At 47.8% G+C, this 20,390-nt stretch overlaps 1 long non-coding RNA gene across 1 annotated transcript; it reads right to left on the minus strand.

Annotated features, from left to right (window-relative positions):
- Positions 1–16,397: 16,397 nt before the first annotated feature.
- On the minus strand, positions 16,398–18,524 carry LOC147653559 (uncharacterized). The gene is made up of 2 exons (XR_015286437.1): positions 17,570–18,524; positions 16,398–17,475 (listed from the first exon to the last, which is right to left on the minus strand). It is a non-coding gene; the product is annotated as an uncharacterized LOC147653559 (long non-coding RNA).
- Between the last annotated feature and the right edge of the window lie 1,866 nt (positions 18,525–20,390).

The following is a 20,390-nucleotide window of genomic DNA, read 5'->3' on the forward strand; positions in this document are numbered from 1 at the left end:
CAGGCTATGAATGGAGAGAAATTCTACAGATTATATAAATCCTTCTTTGTCTTCATTTCCCTGTAAACTCTGGCTCTAACTCATGTGTGAGCTGCAAGACATCTGTCAGACTGAGCACTGCTTATTGAATATATTTAGTGAGGAAAAAAGGGTTGGGCTAGTGCAGTAACAAGAAAAGCCTTCATCTCAGTTGACAGGTGGCTTGTGGCTACTGACTGGACCCAGAAGCTCATCTTCCCAGGGACACTGGAAGTGACTGCAATTTCATCCTTCCTTCTGTCCTTAAGCACCTCAGGGTGCCTGGGTAACAATAGTATCTGAAGTCTCTATGCACCTTTCCCCCTACACCATTTTCACAGGGAGAGTGGGGACACCACCTGAACATGAAATGGCTTCTTTATTCCTCCTGCTCAGCCACAGCCCTGTTGGCTTCAAGCACAAGTCCCGCTGTGTGAGATTACAACTGTAGCTAACACTGGAGCAGTTTGGTGGCTGTATAAAGGAGTCAGGGCTTGAAGGGTGCCTGGCTCCTGCCTGTTCTGCTGCCTTCCTGCTGTGTACACTGAGGTGTGACTAGGTTGGAGGTGGCAGGTGATTTGCTGGGACTGGACACTGGCAGGTTTTCATTCGTGTGGTATGTCTCCATATCGTCAGGGCTTGGTGTGAAACACACCCACTGCACATGATATAGGTGTGACAGAAAATGTAATGACCCACTAAGTCAGAACAGTGGTCCCCATAACTCAGCTCTCAGTGCCCTGTGGTGGCAGCAGGAGATGGTATTTTGGAACAGCATGGGAGCCTGACTGCTTTCAGCTGTGCCTTCACTGTATACCCCACCAGCACTGTGACACTTGGTGAGAGCAGCTCAGTTGTCACCTTACCTACCAGACTTGGGGATTCTGTAAAGATTCCTAGTATTTTCCTCTCAAAGCAATAACAAGCCATTTTGCCTTCTCCTTCCACAGTGATTGCTCCAACCCTTGGCCATTTTAGTTGCCTTCACTGACTCCACGCTGCCCTCCTGGGAAGCAGGGACCAAAACTGCCTACCATATCTCAGAGCTGCATGCATCTAGATTTTATATGGTAGCAAAATGGTACAAAGGAAAAGGACTGTACAGTGGCATCCTGTTCCACTCAGGAATCAACACCTTCAGCCAGCGCTGCCCTTGACCCCTTCTCCCACCTATTCCTTGCATTGGCAAAGGTAATTTCAGCAATCACCTTAACTGTGATATTTTCCCAACCTTTTTTGTCCTTATAAATGCAACACTAATCAGGGAAACTTTCACACTGAGGGTGTATGTAAGGGAGAGAACCCTAACTTCTTGTGCTGCAAATATGAGGACAGTTCAGCTAAAAGGCTCCCCTCCAAGCAATGCAGTGGAGGGAGCATGAGTGGATGCATCCTCAAGGAATATGCAGCCACCTCTGGGCAGGAAGCAGCAGGGTGTGGTGAACCAGGGAAGTGTGAAGGTGAGGGTTACTGCTAATAGAAGTGGCTTGGGGGAATTTTGAGACAAACAAATTGCATGAGTTAGCACTTATCTCATGGGGAACCTCTCCTAAAATAATCTTGAGGAGTGTTCATCAGACAGTACTTCTGATGACCTTGCTGAAAGGTCTGCTATGAGGCAGAGGAACAAGAATGGAGGAAGAAGGAAGGACTTCTCTGACTCTTTTCCTGAGTGACAAATGCTAATTCTAGATAACTTTGGATTTTAGTGGAGAAGAACGAAATATCTAAAAATAAAATGTCCCTTCACAAGAGCCATACTCTGTTTAGAAAGAATTGTAGCATTTAGCAACTGCATTCATTCTCCAGCTTTTGCTAACTGGACCATGGCAGGACTTCAGAGCATCATTTTACACTCTTAATACAGCTTCTAGGCCTGCCAATGCAGTCTTTTGCCATTTCATTCAACAACTTTTACATGGGCAAATGGGAGAAAGGAGAAGTCTCTGCTCTACTGTGCTGCATGACTATGTCTTTGGGAAACCTCCTTGGGGCCTGGTGGCATTGCATTTGCCAGCTGGGTGCTCTAGGGGAGATGGCAGCACACCACCAGACAAGGGAGGGATTCTCAGCTGTTTGAGCATAGCACACAAGCTTGTGGGGGAACTTGTGGCATGGCAGGGCTGAGGTATCCTGCGCTCAGCTCCTGAGATATGTCTGGGTCAAATGCACTCTGTCTGGGAGGCCAGGATACCCCTCAGAATGGTGAAACAGCCTAGAAAACATATTTTCCCATTTTTATCCTGGTACTTTAGCTGAACTCACCTCCATAGCAGAGACAAGTAACTTGAGCCTTCTGAGTCTCAGTGTCACCAGATATAAAAATGGGGTTAATATCAAGCTTACCTACTTTCCAGTGAGTTGCAGCTAATTAGAGTTAGCGTTAGTTAATGTTTGCGAAGCCCTGGGATATGAAAATGGTAATATCATGCTAAGTATTACTCCTGGTGCCTAGACACCATGATTCTTCATAACCAGAGCAGTCAAATTAGCTGGAAGTGGAGAGCTACAGCAGCAAGGAAGGCAGAGGAGATACAAACATAATACTGTATGCATGATGGCCTGCAGCTGCAGAGGGCAGGGAAAGCAATGTTCCTGCTACAAAGTGAGCCAGAGAGACAGCTCTGTTTGTGTAGGAGTGCAGATGTTCCCCAACAGCTTTGGGCTGTACTGCAGCCAGCCACTGGCTGAGGAAGGGAAGGGCCAGTTCCTGACAGATTTATGGGACAGAGGGCTCTGTTTAATCCTCACATGTCCTTTGCTCATTAGGTGTCGAGGATGCTGATTTCCTGTGAGGTCTTCTGGACAAAGCAGGGTAGCACTTCCCAGAGAGGGAAGGCCAACCCTGCCTCATGTCTGTCAGCTAGCAGCACCCCTGGTGGGGAGTAAGGAAGACTCATCACAGTGGGCAGTACAGGGCAGTATTTCACCAGCCACAGTGCAGAACAACACTGGGCATAACACAGCCTGATAGATACACTGTCTTGAACAGGGGATCCATTTCACCCATGCCAGCTGTGGGCACAGAGCAGACACTCAGGGACTCTGGGAGAAGCAGAGTGGAACAGAGCCATTTCTGTTCCCAGCAAGGCACTGCTCTGAAGGGAAAAGTCATTGGACTTGCTTGAAGCCCAAAACGGGGAATGTAGAAATGTGTGATGCCATTTCCCAAACCTGGATTTTGTCCAAGACACTTGGATTAGTACCATATTTTTATGTGATTAATCAGGACTGACTACCCATGTCAGAACCACAGCTTGTAACTTTTCAAGAGCCATCCCCAGCCACACAGAGGTCTGACCACTTGTAAAGGTGTGACCCACCAGGAAGGCAGAGGGAGGATTGTCACATTCTGGCTCACCAGTTTCTTACATCATCAGCTGTTTCTTATAGCTCCCTGGTGCTAACCTACGTATTAACTGAGGATTTGGCTAGAGCTCCTGGCCAGCTTCCATACTCTGCAATTGCATTCTGCTGCCTTGAAATCCCCCTCCTCACACACATGCATATGCACACCCCATGGTTTAAGAGGGACTCAGAAGCTGTCACTGCTTTCTGTCCAAAATTCCTGCACAGTGGTGGAGGTGGCTCATCCTTCTCAGGAATATACTCTATTTCAGTGCCACAAGACATGAATTATGTGCCTAGAAAGGTTATAAAAACACTTTGGGACCCTTTGGAAGGAAGATGCAATCTTGAGATGAAAAGTGATATTAAAATGTCACCTGGTTTGACTTCTGGCATGATCAGGGCCTCAGGCTTGGACTAGGGAGAGGTGTCCTCGTGATGCTGGGAAAGATTGCCGACACTAAGCATATTCCATTTATGAAGTCATAAAGATGTCTGTACTGGGTAACTGATTTAGGATTTTGTTCCTCCTTTCTCCTCCTTTCCCTGTCCTGTAGTTTTTCTTCAGCCTCCTCCTCCTCCTCACACTCTGTTCTCCTCCCAAAGAAGCCAAGTATCTCCTGCTGTCAGAATGATTATTCTCCCCTGTATTAGAATGAATGATTAGTCTTTGTCTAGTTGCCTCCATAATTAAGTGCTGCTTGAAAGAATATTTTTATAAGTAACCAAGGCAGTTGCTCCCTCTGGAGCTGTTGGGAGCATGGTACAGCTCTCCATCGGCTTACAGGCAGAGAAGTGGGTGTCCTGCACATAAATGCATTCACACCCAACCCCTGACACAGGTGCTGCATGGCCAAGCTGGGCTTGTAGCTGGGGCATATACCTCCCCAACAATGCTGTGTGCACATGATGATCCCTTTGGATTCACTTGTGGGCTGCTACAGATACCCCACCTCATGTGTGTGTGCTCAAGGGCACAGACTTGAACCCTTGGTCCAGGTACTGTGTCCTGTGTAGGTCTGTACACTCCTGACCCAGGACTGAGCCTCTGCATACCTCTAGCTTTCTTACTTCCCTGACTCAAAACCATCAGATTAGTCCTTTCCTGTCTCTGTGTTCCCCCTGGATGAGTTCGATACTAAGAGAAGGCTTTTGAAGGAAGGCTGGGGTAAGAGAAGAGGTCGTGAATGTAGAAGGGATATTAGACAACAGTAAAGCCTGAAGAACACCCCACCCTTCCTATAAATATCCCAACAGCTCCTCTGCTTCCTAGCAGCACTAATGAGGCTCAACAGGAGTGATGGAGGGCAACAAAGGAATCACTGATGAACAATCAGAAATGGTGCTTGGCTGCTAATCGGACTAATGAGCTGCTTTGCATAAAATGAGAGGGAGGGAGGAAGATGAGCAGATGGGCTCTTGGAGGGAAGGCCAGTGGCAGCAGGAGCGCCACAAGGAGTGCCCTGCAGCACGGCAGCACTGGCTGCTGTCTCTCTACTCCTTCCTGGCAGGAGACACTGACCATGAGAGGGCCAGCACTGGGCAGCTCTGCCAGAGTGGCTTAGGCACAACTGAAAGCCTGGTGTGAACCACGACTTATCACAACAGGCCTCAGCCCACATGGCAGTTCTTGTATCATCCTTGTGCATAAGAGAGGTTAATCCAATAATCTGCTGAGGAAAGGGGGGAACACATCTTCTGTAACTCCAGCAGCCAAGACACAGACATGGGGAATTCCAAAGTACAATTCATACTACTCTTAGAGGTATCCAAGTCAGAGCAGAGGTGTCAGACTCTGAAAGCGTGTTTACCATGGAGGGCTGGATTGATTCTCCACTTGTCTATCTTCTGAGAGACACTAGCTCATCAGGCACATACCTTGGGAATTATTATCCCTATGAAGGGGAATAGCATCTTGTTTCCTACTTTTTTCCAGTAGGAATAGGGGTCCAATTGTAGGTGAGAAACTCACAGGTTTCACAGTGAGTTAGCAGCTGTGTTACTGGAAAGGAGGGTACAGAAGAAAGAGCAAGAGACAGACATGTACTGCAAAGGAGATATGCTAGTCTGTGCCTCTGTCAGCCATGTATAGGCAAGCCATAGCCTAATCCCAGCCCACGTCAAAATATTGACAAAGATTTTGTGACTTAAGGGACTTTAATGCCTGGTGAATTCCGGCAATGCATGGCAGGTACACAAAGAGGATTTCCCAGCTTGAGGATATGACACAGGAAAAACATATTTGAGTCACTTTTCCTTGGCACATTAGTACAATTTCTTCTATGCTTGCTAATGGGAGGCTGGAGAGACTATGGTTTCCTGTTTTGCTTCCTACACCTGACTGTGATCCTTCAGCACTGCTAGGTGTGAGCAGATCTATCATCTCTGTCACCTTATTTCAGACCTTGACCATTTTTCTGAGGCTGTGGGCAACCACACAAGTCGTGATCTCTATTGCAATCCAGACAAGCATCTGCTAATAGCTGCCTGAGGTCTGTTAATGTGTTTCCCTTTCACAGAAGCTCCCTGAACAGCCAGAAAATGGTGACGACCGTGCAGCAAGAGCAGCAGGTTAGAAAGGCTGCAGCATTGCTCTCGTTTGAATTCAGAAGCAGATGCTATAATTTATCTTGCAAATGGAACTGTAGGAATGATTTTCTGCCTCGCCTCCATAATTTGTTGGCACTTTACCTAGGTGCACAGCTGTGGATAGGGTGTCCTCACAGTAGGGAGAAGGTACTGAGCACTCTGCCCACTTACCAGCTTGTACTGGGAGAGATGATTATGGGCTGGGTGCAGCTCCTCTAGCAGAGGAGCTGATGAAACCCATCATATTTTCCCTAGAGCAGGCTGTGTGCCAGGCTATACACTGACTCCCACTCCTGGTGCTTATCCAGTGCAAGGGGCATCTCTAGCATTAGATGGACCTAGAGAATCAGTTCTGTTTTATGAGAAGCCTGTGAGCTACATAAAGCCATCAGATATTCAGATGGTCCTTATGCTTCTCGAAGTTTTGCAGGGAAAGGGAGCAATGGAAAGGGATAATTTAGTACTGGATAGATGAGAACGACAGTGCCATGTTGTCTCGAAGCCAGCCAGTTGGGATGCCTTCAGTGAGGGGCTGGGAGAGACTCCATGCTGTGTGGGTGTTCACAGAGGAGCCATGCTCCATCTCTCCTCAGACCTTTTCCAGCTGCTGCTTTGTCCCTACAGAGTCCTGTATGTTGAACTCCAACCTGTGAACTCCCTAATCTGAGCCCAGGAGGACGTGATACCTATACCTAAGCATGGAGATCTGAGCTGTGAGGCTGATCACTTACAGGCTCTTTGTACTGCTTGCGGGATATTCAATCTTGTGACACTTGTCAAGTTTGCATGCTAGAGACCTGCACTCTGACTTGCCGTGAGTGTCCTTCTGTCACTGTAACCCCCTGTAGCCTTCCAAGGGCTGCCGAAAATGCTTCTCCAGGACCACCTTCTGGCAGCTCTGCAGAGCTGCATAGGAGTCCTGCAGAAAAACCCTGAAGATTTTCTCAGTATGAAGAGTACTGCAAGGAAGAGAAGTAAAAAAACCATGCTTGGCTCAAAATCCAATTGCCTTCTTCTTAAATGACCACCTTGTTTTTCTAAAGCCTGATCAAAGAAAGAAATCTACCTCTTTGTTAATGTGATGTTATCCTTAATGACTGTAGTGACATGAGGCTAGAGGAGGCCAGAGTCTCATGGATGCACCGATGTAGATATATAAATCCTGTGTGTCCCCAGAGTGTACAAGAGAAATAAATCCATGATAGATGACTGGAGCAGAACATGAAAACGCAATGGACAAAATGCAATATGAGTTTAGCAGTTGTCACTGCCAGCGGCATTGGATTAGGTGGGATGAAAGAAGGGCTGGAGGCTGGTCTGTAGCACTGAGGAGGGAAAGCATTGCAAAGCAAAACTGCAGAGTGATTGGAGGATGTTGTCTACGGCTATCGGTCTCTGTCTGGTTTGCTTTCTGTAACTACTTTGCCAGCTTCAGGCTGTGATTGGCATTTACTGCCAGCTCCTTCCCTGGGGTGAAGAAAGGGTACTATTGTCCAGGCCTAATGATTATGTAGGTTTTCCCCTTCAGGATCCAGAGGTGTTAAGATTGCTCACTTGGAGCACTGTTTTGTAACCTGTTCCCCCGCTGCTGATCCTGGCATCAGAAGCTGAGAGTATGGGTACTTGTTTTCTTTAGCTATTGGCATGCTTCAGTCTCCACTCCATATTTCTTTTCCCAAAAGTTAGGCAGAGTCAAAATGAGGAGAACACCAGACAGACCCCCCCAATAGAAATTTTCCCCAGCATGTCCTTTCATAGTCTGGTCCTTAAAACACAAGACAAGGTGGTTGTTGCTGCCCTAAGTGAGCTCAATGGAGTTGATCACTGTAGTAATATCTTCCTTCCAGCTGGTAAATGCCCTCCTGCTTCTTCTATGTAATAGGCTATTATGGCTGAAGAATGCTGGGTTTGGTTTGGATTTTTTTATTCATGTTTTTGTTTTTGTTTTTTTTTGTTGCTCCTGTTGTTGTTTTTAAATTTTATTTAGTTAATGCTGTCTCTAATTGAGGAAGAAGTCATCTTCGCTGAAACCATGGTGGGCAGAGTCATGTTCCCATGACCATGGAGCTGTTGTGCTGACTATATTTATTCCATCTGTATGATTATGCTGGGTCTTGGCAGCTGAGCTGCATCTGCAGAATTCTTCCACTCAACACCTGGAGATATTACTCTGGGGATAGTTATATCATTAGACATCTGGATGGAGGTCAAGAGCTGTAGGTTCAACCACTTCTATCACAAACTTTCATTGCAACTTGAGACAAGGTATTTTAACCTTTTGCAATTCATTCTTGCCTCCCCTCTGCAAAATACAAATACCCGAATCTTTCTCTTACCCACTTGCATTACAAAATGCATAACTGCCTTTCTTTGTGCTCCTGAGCATCATCATACCACAAACAGAAAGGTTTAGTATTACAGCTCATCATTTTTAGGAAATGATGATCCTATGATGGTCTTTGCAAGAGGGTGAAAGCTGTGTTTGGAGTCCTGTTCCAGTTCTTCTCATATCAGTATTTTTTGCAGCTCTTCAGTTCCCTCTCCTGTGTCATATTCCCTTTTATTTTTTCTCTTGAATTCTTTCATGCCATGCTGCTATGGTAAGACAGCTGCCATGGAGCACCTCAACTTTGACATACATGTATGTGAGAAATAGGAGGTGACAGTTGGAAACAAAATCCTTTTGTCTTGGATGAAAACCTCTTATTCCAAAATTTGCAGTCAAGAACGATTTTAACCCTTAAGTTTCTGTTGACACCTCAGGCAATATTCATACAGCAAAACAGCATCATGGAAGGGCAAAAACCCACAATGCACCCAAACTTTCTCAGACATTTGGTATGCAATAGGTACCTACACTTCCCTCGGAGCTCATTCTGTCATCTATGGAGACATCCATTTCCAGGAGCTGTGTAACATCTGAGCGCTTATACACATCAAATAGAAAATTTACAAATGCACCCAATTGAGGAAAGAGGTCTCTGTAATTATCTTTCACTTCACTGGCATACCTAACAGGGAAAGTCCTCTTTCTCTGGTAGACTGCTCCAGCAGAAGCACCATAGGATATGTTGCCATGGAAACAAAACCTTTTCCTTCTCGTATTTCAATAATGTGTTGAAGGTTTTCAGGGCCTTTTCCCTTTTTTTGCTCTGCTTGGCCCTTCAGCACTTACTGTGCATCATATGCTGGAAGTGTAACGCTCTTATTCTTAAAACCTAAACACAAAACAACTTACAAAATTGTTCTTCCATCTAAACTGACTCTTTGCCATCCTTCCCTCTTATTTGTGGTCTTTGTCATTTATGGATGCTAGCTTTGGAACAGGCTGCAGGGAGCTGCAGAAACTGCAGGCCCATGGCCTCTCAGTCCTGCCTGAGAAGCTAGCCTGAGAAATTCATAGGAGGATTTCAAAACAATCCTTAGAGACAGAAAACAACTGCCAGGTGCTGTTTGTCTGTCCTCTTGTTTTCCTTGCAGGAGAGAGTCAGGGGGGTAGTATGCCCCACTGACCAATGATGGTGATGTAGCACTTTGCTAACCAATAAGAGTTTCTTTTCTGTACTTTTCCACATATCTGTCTATAAGACAAGCCTAGAGCAATAAACTAGAGAGATTCTCCTGTTGTGACTCCTAGAGAGTCTATGTCGTTCTTTATCGCCGTTCCCAATCAGAACGACATCTGGTGACCCCGCGTGATGCTGAACCGACCCCCCGATGTCCGGTAACCCGACGTGATGTGCAGCCGACCCCCGAGGTCAGAAAGCAACTGACGTGACTTCTGCTAATCCCCTGAGGGTAACAGCGAGCGGGGAAAAAAGCCAGCCCTTCCCCCTGGAGGAGTAAGTGGAATTCTCCCGGGCTTTCCTAGAGGAAGCTGGTTTTGAAAACCAACGGGATAGTGGAGCCTGCCAGTGAGTGGGCTTGGAACGGCTGTCTTGGTGAAGCAGAGCTCGAAGTCCCGGGTCAGAGCCGATAGCGTCTGCATTACTGCATTTGCAGAGCCGCCAAGATAAAGTTTTCATAATGGAGAACTGTAATTTAGCTAACGAGCAGCTGGTCTGCCTTGCATGGCAAAATGCCTTGCTGAGCATGAGACTCTGTATTCCTGAAGAAGATATGCGTGCTTTCTTCCACTGGGTGAAAGCGCAGGAGTTTGCTATAACTGTGAATGATGTGTTTGACCTTGAGATTTGGTGGTCAGTAGGGGACCACCTGTGGACTGAGCTAGTTGTGGGAAATACCAGTGCGTGAGACTTAGCAGCAACTTGGGGAGTGATCTTTAGGGCACTGGAACAGTGCCAGCCTAAAAACAGTGAAGCCGGGATGAGAAACTTTGATGCCGAAAGTTCCTCCGTTGTACAAGATGAGGGACCAGAAGATGAAACCGTGGATGAGCTGTGTAGTGCTCCTTCGGCTCTGCCCGGACCCTCGGAGGACTTTAGCAGCGAGCAAGAGCAATCTGCAAGCCAGAGATCTCCCTCTCCAAAAAAGTTTGGGTGCCCGCCATCCACGGAGCTCGGTGCGCGGGCTTTGCCAGCAGAAAAACCTCTCTTCAGCCCCCGCCGTGCCCGGTGCGCGGGGCGCCGCCGAGGGGTTCGAGCGCGGGTCCGGAACACTGCGGGCCGCCGCCGCCGGGAAGCCTGGGCGAACAAAACCCCCGTGTACCAACGCGGCGGGGCGCGTGGCTCCCCCCGGCAGAGAAGCGGCGGGGGGAGGGAGAACAGCAACCTCGCTCCACCTGCGCCTGCCTGCCGCCACCGGCCGTGGCCCGAGCGGCCGCCAGCCGACCCCGAAAAAGCCGAGCCCAAGCCCAGATCTGAGGCCGGGGCCAGGCTCGTGGCGGGCATTGCCCCCCGCCCCGTGTCTGAAGTGCCGGCGAGAAAGCGGCGGGGGGGGCCGGCGGCCTCGCTCGCCCCACGCATGCGCGGGACGCACTAGCCCCGCGCCCACCTCGCTCCCCCCGCGCTTGCCGTGCTGGAGAGCGCCGGGCTGAGTTCTGCGGCCTCGCACCCCCCCGCACACATCCGAGTTCTACCAGTGCACCCCCCCCCCCCCCCCCCGCACCCATAAAGGTGGCGGGGGAGGGAAGGAGAGCGGCAGGCCCCTCAGCCGGGACCTTCCGCGCCGGCCCGAGGAGATGCCTCGGGGTCGGTGCCGTGTCCGTCGGCTCCAGCGGCCTGAGCCGCGCCAAAGTCCTGCAGTCCCTGCGGGACCCAAATTTACTCACCTTGTACCTTTTAAGTCTTGTATTTACAGAGCTGACAACCAGCCACGAGAAAATGGTAACTTCGAGTTCCCTGAACCTCCCAGAATTCACGAACTACTGTTCTAACAGCCAAAGATCATCCTAAACGAGTCTACATCCTATCCGTCCTTAGTGAAACCTCCATAAACTTCCTCATTCAGCACAATCCAGTCAAAAAACCCGATGAACAACAACAGCAACCATGTAAACTTTATAAATCCCTCAAAAACCCCTCAATTATATTTGAAGAGAAAATACAATTAAAAAAAAAAAAAAAAAAAGGGATAAGAAGGGGGGATCAAAGCATCATAAATTGCATTGTGCATTGTTAATTGATTTGTGAAAAGTTTATGGATTTTGCATAGTAGAATTAAGTAGAGTTTTACTGAGTATAAATCTAAGTGTACTTAATGTGAGTTTTATCACTTTAGTGTTCTCTTAAACTACTCTGTTTACATGTTAGACTGACAGTTTAAACAGACTAACAGTGTTTTGTATAGTGTGTGTACTAATTCAGTGAATTAGAAATATTAGACTCAACCATCAAGTCCTTGCAAGGAAAACAATTCTTAAACATCAAAACGTAAACCAAAATTTTAGATCAACATCCATTCAAAGTTCTAGTAAAGAAACCTCTTGAGCTGTGTTTGTTCTCTGTCCTACAAGGGCCCAGTAGGATGTAACAAACACTGCTTTTTTATTTTTTCTAACAAAATGGGTGAATTATGGATGCTAGCTTTGGAACAGGCTGCAGGGAGCTGCAGAAACTGCAGGCCCATGGCCTCTCAGTCCTGCCTGAGAAGCTAGCCTGAGAAATTCAAAGGAGGATTTCAAAACAATCCTCAGAGACAGAAAACAACTGCCAGGTGCTGTTTGTCTGTCCTCTTGTTTTCCTTGCAGGAGAGAGTCAGGGGGGTAGTATGCCCCACTGACCAATGATGGTGATGTAGCACTTTGCTAACCAATAAGAGTTTCCTTTCTGTACTTTTCCACGTATCTGTCTATAAGACAAGCCTAGAGCAATAAACTAGAGAGATTCTCCTGTTGTGACTCCTAGAGAGTCTATGTCGTTCTTTATCGCCGTTCCCAATCAGAACGACAGTCATTTAATGGCTTTCTGTGACAACTGTAACTCTGAATCAGCAATTTGCTTTGTGTGATACAAAGTTCCTTTGCCTGTACCCAAAAGCTCTCCCCAAGGGCAAGGGAGAAGTCCTGCTGTCGTGGAAGTGCCTTGCAGATGAAGTTTTTCCCTGTTACACAATGCAGTTAAATGTCTTTTGGGGTATTGGGGGTGAGAAGGAAGGAGGTGTAAGCTTTTCCACTCATGGGAAGAAAGTGATGAAATGTGCTTTCACAGCAATGATTTTCATCTCTGCAGATTCAATGCCTTGCATTCTCTGCTGTGAAACCTACAACTACAGCTTGCTTGCTTCATTGCATAGCACTGGGTTGCACTTGTGCATTAGAGTCTTGGGTGTTGAATTGCATAACCGATGAAAGAAGAGATCTAGGAGCAGTCAAGCTCTGAGGAGATGGTCCTCACTATGCTGTGCAGCTGCCTGTTTCCTTCCATGTCCTACAGTTCACTCTAAACAATGTATGTCCCACTGCAGCTTCGCTCTTGCAGTCCACAGCTGACTCGCAGCTTGTGAAAACCTTTTGAAAAGCTTAGCAAAAGGTCTTATGTTGGTGGCCATCATGTTACACCCCCTCAGAATTTGCGGGCTGCATTTCAGATAAAATTACTATGAGCACACTCTCCAGTCACAGCTTCCCTCCATTCTTTCCCTCCAGAAGGACAGCTTTGGGTACCTCTGCCCTTATGTGCTAAAGCTGAATGCAAAGGATGTAGTCTGTTTGTGTTTTGTTGCTTCTGAGTGTGTGAGAATAACTGCCGGTCCTAGAAGGCAAATGGTGTTTTCTAGATGATTAAAAAAAAAAAAAAAGAAAAGAAAAAAGGAAAAGGCAATTTATTTGAATGCAGCAGCGGTTTGAACAGCTCTGAAGGCCTCCTCTGACCCTCCAGAAGGATAAGCTAGGACATGCAAAAGCATGAGAGAATGCCCAGGTTTACTGCATTTGACTGCCAGAAATAGGAAGAAAAGCTGCATTTCATAGCTGAGATACTGAGGTGGGTTGACAAGAGTGCAGATAATTAACAACCAATCTTAATGACTGTTGGGCCTGCTGCAGAAAGAAAAAAGTAAAAGGAGGGGTTTTCTATGAATCAAATTGCTCCTCTTTGGTAGTTTGAGAACATATGCTCTAAAAGCAGTCAGCAACCACCATCACTAACTTCCCATAATCTACTGCAATTGCCCCGCTCCAGGAGATGGGTCAGAGGGGAAGATTACGAGACCCCAGTGTGTGCACTCCTAGAAGGCTTAAGATGGCAAAACACATGTGGCTTCCTCCCAGGGAGAGCAGTCTCTTCTGTTTCCTTTTCTGTGCTGCTCTCAATTATGAGTCAGGTTGACCTGTCTCTTTATTTGTTTAGGAGACCCCTAACTTGTGCTAGAAACAGGTTCTAAAGGATCCAGGGTTGGTGGAATTCCCCCAGAATACACAGAAAATGCTATTCACAAGACAAGGGCATGCTTTGGGAGGTGTCTTCTTTCTGGGGAGCCGAACCACAACATTGAACACTAGAAGTAGTGGAAGACTTTGCTCTCCGGGTCCAAATGATACAGTGTGCTAAAATACACTCTGAATTCACAGCTTAACAACAGAATTGTCTACCACCAAATAAAGTGCTTGAGATTAAACCATTATGCAATTGCACTCAAAACTCATAATTACTTCTAGCAATTCCTTCCAAAGATGCAGGGCTGAACACTGCCTCTTATTTTGCAGCAATTACTGATAACAAATGGTTTAGTTCAAGCTAAGTAAAGATACTTTTAGTTGAAGCCTCTATTTTTCCACTGTGGACTGGGAGTTAATATTTTTGGCCACAGCCCAAAGAGGTGACATTTCAAAGTATGAATAAAACTAGCATAAGAACTTGCAATTGTGCGAAGACAACTAAGATCTACAATTCCTCTAATTCCTTCTGTTGTCTGCTGTTTTTTCTCATGATCTGTACTACCTCCGTTTGCTTAAACAGCCAAATAAAGAGGCAAGAGCCATCCTTCTGCTACAGATTTATCTAGTGCCTTGCACAGGAGTTGTTGGGAACTGTTGATGGGGGATGAGAAGTGGGGCCCTACAAGCAGAGACGAGACTACTGCTGTGATGAGATGAGCAGAGATGGACTGCACAGAACTGGGAGGGTGGTCCCATGGGAAATATAACCATCACACTGGTGCCAGTCACAGTTAGTAGCACTGGGGCTTAAATCTCTGTCATCGTGGTTATCAGAGCTGGCAGGAAAAGGGAGCAATTTAAGCAGATGGAATATCTCTAATCCTCCTAGTAGTTGTATTTGTGCATTGCTGCCATGAGGGCAAATAATCTGGGCATCTAAATCCCTTGTCTACACTTGGAGTGTGTCCAAATGGATGTCAAGGTAAACAATCACGAATCCTGGCTTGGACTGTCTACTCTTGAGGCCTCCAGTGATGTCACCAGGCTGGGTGGTTGTGTACTATGATCCCTGCCAAATGTACACAGGGCTTACTCTGAATGTGTCCTTTGGAGCAGAGTTCCCTTCCTAACACAGCTTGTAGGAGCCAAACCTAAAGCACAACCCTGTGCTGGCACCCCAGCCAGTCTTCAGCTTTGTCTTGCAGTGGAAAGGGGCTACAGGACTGATAAAGAGCAAGAATTTGGGACAGATGGGAGAGCGTGGGTGACAACCTCTCCCACGAGATTTTGTATGCACACCATTTTCCTCAGGGGAGAGTCTGGACTCTTCAGAACACAGCAATGTGAGGCTGTGGGGGCTTGGCTGGGCTCCTCTGATGTACTGACATGCTGTGTGGTTGTTCTCCGTGGTTGCCTGGCTTCTAGAGTATAAATCAGCAGAACTGCATGGCACTGGAAATAGGGTAGGGAACTGGGCTGTTCTCTGGGGAAGAAGTCAGCTGCCTCTGGGTGCAGTTTGACTGTAGAAGTAGCAGAGAGTGAATGCCCACCAAGCTAGAGTTCCACTTAGGGGTGCATCCTCCAGTCACTGAGCCCAGCTCAGCATTCTGGCCCCTTTCTTTCCAGAGGCAATAGCTCTCACACTGCTGTCTCAGTGATTAACTGGTTCCTACTTCCCTACCTGTCCAGAGGCTGCCTCCTATCCCTTCCATAGACCAGCCCCAGCCCACTTTGCTTCTGTATATCCCTAACTCCTTCAGAGCTGCCCACCTGATAGATGAAGTTTGCCGTCTCCCATCCCCCTGCCATCTTTTTTTCAAATGTGTCCCTTTTTTCTTCATTTTCATCACTGACAATTCCTGCTGCTTAGTGTGGCTGCTGAAGCCACCCCTCATCTGCCTCCCCAAGGGAACAATTGCTCCAGTGCATCATGCAGGTGTGCAAACAGCTGGATCCTGGAAGCATTTGCCAAAATTTCTCTTCTGACTTAATCAAAGACCACAGAAAGAGATGTGTCTAGGGAAAAGTTGACTAATGTCACTCTCACTGTTGTTGACTTCTACCAGGGGTACAGTAATTTTGTCTTCCTAGTTTTTTATAATTCTGTCATGCATATGTTTAAAAAATGAAGGGATTTTGGTGGAGGACACCAAACTAATTGGGCATTTGGGCCAACTTGAAAGTTAATCTTGGACACAGATAAATTTTGATTTGGGTGATTTTTGGAATAGGACTTAAAAATACCAAAAAAATATTAACATTACTAAAAAAAGTGACCTCACTGAAAACAAGAAAAATGGGAACATCTTTTTAGAGTGATTAAATAACCCCAAACTGTATGATAGGTCAGTTTGGAAAGAATGAAAAGGGTCAGGCTGGATCCAGAATAAACTACTTTGCTTAAAATCTGCTTAAAAATATTGCTCTGGGTTGAATCTTATTGAAGGTTATATAAAAATAAATAAATGTCTTCCCAGCTCTACTTTACACAAGAGTGAGAAATGCTAGAGGTGGACTTGCAGACTTTTGAATGGAGACAGCCCTATTTTTGTGCAGTACAGAAAGAAAGTCAGGGCACAGCAGAATGCACAACCTCTAAAGAAAAGAACAGAGGGGAAAAGAAACAGAGTGAGAAAGTATATGTCCTGTCAGCAAAAAGGAAGTCTTTGTAATATATATTCGTTTTATGGTGATATGTTTTATTAACAACATTTTAACCACTGTTTGGGCTCGTTTAAACACCAGTTTTATACAGATTTAAACACCAGTTTTATACAGATTTAACTAAATCGGGTTACAAAACAATTGAATTAAGTCAGGCAGTATCTGAGAGCACAGGCACCTGTATCATAAGTGTTTATATTGGCTTAGCTTGTGTCAGTAAATCATCCTTCCTTTGCTGCCTGGCTTCTTCCCACAGCAGTAGCTTGTTTGCATTGCAGGTGGCTTTGCCTCCCTCTCTCCCTCCAGAATCTGACCCCATCCCCCTGCTGCAGAACAGCTGTAAGCTGGAAGGACAGGTGCAATGAAGGCCTGTCCCTGGTGGGCTTTTTGGGAGGTGGCTCCTGAGGAGGGCAAACCGGCAGAGGGGACGGCTAGCAGCTTTGCAGATACAGTGCCTGCATCACCTCAGAGATGCAGCTTGCAGCTGACTACGGTGGAGCCCTGGCTCACTCAACAGCTATTTTAGCTGCAGGAGCTCAGACCCAAGCAAAAAAGTTGTGGGTTTGTTGTTTGGTTTTTTTTTCCAGAAAGCAAGCAGTGCATGTGAGGATGCCATTTCTTTGTGTTTTGCCCCTGTGCTGGCTCATTCCTGCTGACCTAACATGTTTTGTGAAAATGCCTCTTTGCCTAGGTCACAGTGATACTACTGCTGGACAGTTTCCTTTGCCTCTTCACTGACTACCAAAACACGGGCCACAGAGACACGTGGAGCAGTGAGTGTCCCTTGAAAACCAACCTTGTTGGTCGACATACCTGACATTTTTGTACTTTCCTGCACTCTACTTGTTGCTGGAGCTGTGTGTCAGCAGGTGACATGTCAGCCTTGATCTATGGCTGATGCACGGAGGGGAAGAGAGTGGGCAGGGTCTGTGATGGAGACATGCAATTCCCAGTACCTGTCATGGGTGATCAGCTGCCTGGCACTCAGCATGTCTTCTGGTGCATCAGTGAGGGTGCTGCCCATGCCCAGGTGTTCACAGGTGATGTTTCTGTGTGGAAAATCAGGCAGCAGTGCTTTCCTGCAAGTTGACAAATATGTACCTGTTAAAAACCACTTGTGTACGCCTTCAGTGGAGATGGGGGAACATGTGAGCCCCAACATGTGACCCTTACCAGTGTCTGGGTAACGTTCTTTCTGTAGTGTCAATTCTATAGTGACCAGTTGCAAATATCGTCTGCAGTGCAGGACTGCTGCCCCAGGGATGCGGCAACCCTGATCATAGTACATACAGACTGGGGAATGAGAAGCTGGAGAGCAGTGCCATGGTACTGGTCCAGCAGGGATCTGGGTATCCTGGTCGATGGCAAGTTGAACATGAGCCAGCAGTGCCCTGGAAGCCAGGAGGGCCAACCCTGTCCTGGGGGGCATCAGGCACAGCGTCACCAGCTGGGCAAGGGAGGGGATTGTCCCCTCTGCTGTGCACTGGTTGGCCTCACCGCAAGAGCTGTGCACAGTTTTGGGCACCACAATATAAAAAAGATACTAAGAGAGCATCCAAATGAGGGCAGCCAAGATGGTGAAGGGCCTTGAGGGGAAGCTGTGTGAGGAGCAGCTGAGGTCACTTGGCCTGTCCAGCCTGGAGGAGACTGAGGAAAGACCTCACTGCAGTTACAACTTCTTGTGAGGGGAAGAACAGTGGCACACACTGATCTCTGTGGTGGCCCTTGTGACAGGACACAAGGGAATGGCCTGAAGCTGTGTCAGGAGAGGTTTAGGTTGGGTATTAGAAACAGGTTCTTCCCCCAGAGGGTGTTTGGGCACTGAACAGGCTCCCCAGGGCAGTGGTCACAGCACCAGCCTGACAGAGCTCAGGGAGCGTCTGGACAATGCTACCAGGCACAGGGTGTGATTCTCGGGTATGGCGCTGTGCAGGCCAGGAGCTGGACGCGATGACCCTTGTGGGTCCTTTCCAACCCAGCATATTCTGTGACTCTGTTATCCAACTGGCAGCGGGATCTGCCGCTCCGGGGGGCTCCGGGGGGCTCCGAGGGGCCCCGGTGCGGCCCGGGACAGAGGGACGGCCCGGGGCTCGGGGCCGCCCCTCAGCGCGGCCCGGGGGGCGGGGCCGGGGCTGCGGGGCGGGGCTGGGGGCGGGCGCACGCGCCTCCCGCCGCCGCCGGGGCCGCGCGCGGCTGACCGGGGCTGCGGGCGCCCCCTACCGGGCGCGGTGCGCGGAGCCGTGCGCGGCCCCGGCCGGCGGTGCCGCTCCCGTCCCTTCGGTCATCCCCGCTCCGCGCTTGCCCTGCCCGCGCCTGGCTGGCCAAGGTGCTCTCTGTCACTAGGCCATCCTTCTCAATCTGGTACCTATCAAGCTAAATGAGGCATAATTAGGAATAATTATGACATGACATGGTCTGGAATGAGAAGCAGATGGGGCTTCCCCCAGGATGCACCAGGTTGGATTTCAGGGACGAGAGAATGGGGACAGAGCGGGGACACAACAGTCTGTCATGGTTTCCTACCTGTTGTCACCTCCGCTGGCAGGGGCTGGAGACACCGTCCCAGCCAGCAGGGTGCTGCAGCAAGCCCCGTGATATGGGTCACACCCAACTGTGCTGTGAGACACCTGTCTTGGCCACGCTGGCTGCTCTGTAGCGGCTTTATTCACTCTCTGTTAGAAAAGTGAAGCAGCACCTGAGTTTTGCCATGTGTGCTGTCTCTCTGACTCTTCTTTCTATGCGATATCAGCCCTAACTCTGCAGTAACATATGGAGTTTTTCTCTAGGACGTAGGTGGACGAGAGTGAAGTGAGGACTGTTGTCTCTTTGGTACAGGCAGAAACCTCTGGTGCCCTGGTGCTGAAAGGTTGAAGCCAGGAAGGTGTTTTCACAAATCCTTTGTGTCCTCTCTGAAGGACACTCAGCTGCTCTGTGTTGTAGGGTGGACTTGGCAATGACAGAGGAGAGGTGCTGGGCACTGCTAGGAAGAGGGATATTTAAGCAAAAGAGCCTTTGGCTCTTCAGGTCAGATGATCTTTTGAAAAGGCATAGGGAAGAGGCCCCATGTTTCTAGAACATTTATTTGCCTTGATGCCTGTGCAGGGGCAGAACTGAATGTAGGTTTAGACTGGAGATGTGTGGCACAGTGCATCCACATGGAAGTTTTGTGGAAGGGTAAGAGTATGAACTGCCATGCAAACATCCATTCTTCATTAAAAACCAATGTCATCCACAAGAAAATCCAGGACTAACTAAAGAAAACTATAACCACTCTCTTTTCCCATAACAACAAGATGTTGGACGGGGTTTTTTTTGGTTTTTTTTTTTTTTTTTTTTTCTTTCTGGCATTTTGTTACGCTCGTGACAAACATCTGGGTACATCCCCCTGAGGAGAGAACCAAACCTTGGCACACAGGAGGGAGGTGGTGCTGTCAGGGGGTGGAGTTCAACACCAACTGAAGCACTGCCTTTAGGTGCCTCTTTGGCTGCATCACTGTCAGGAGCAGAGGGTAGCCTAGCCCAGATCTCAGCCCGGGTTATTGGGAGTCAGGACACGTGGCACTAGAGGAGCACTGTGCTGCTGTCCCCTTCACCTGTCCTCTGCTCTCAGGCTCCCAGCCATGCCCCCGAGGCAGTACCTGACATAGAGAACGACTGGTTTTCTTTAACCCCTTTCTGTGCGACCTTGGCTGCAGGGATAACATCCAGAGGGATATGTTTCTTCCTTCCAGGGTAAATCTTGCTTATTGCTGAAAGGCATTTTTCACTTAGTCTTTCAAGCAGCCATTCTTTAAGCTGCTCTTCTTCTAGCTACCATAATTATAGATTTGCTGTTTCGACCAAGAAGCCTTTTTTCTTTGACAAAATGAAGGCAAAGCAAGAATTTCCAGAGTTGTATGGCAGACGGATAGGTGCACCCAGGAGTACTCAGGAGCTGCAGAATAGTTCTGCTTGGACATATGGTCATCCTATGTCTGCTTCTGTTCTGCTAGTG

Source organism: Cyanistes caeruleus, chromosome 4, assembly GCF_971803275.1.
Source record: "Cyanistes caeruleus chromosome 4, bCyaCae1.hap1.1, whole genome shotgun sequence".
Classification (NCBI taxonomy): Eukaryota; Metazoa; Chordata; class Aves; order Passeriformes; family Paridae; genus Cyanistes; species Cyanistes caeruleus.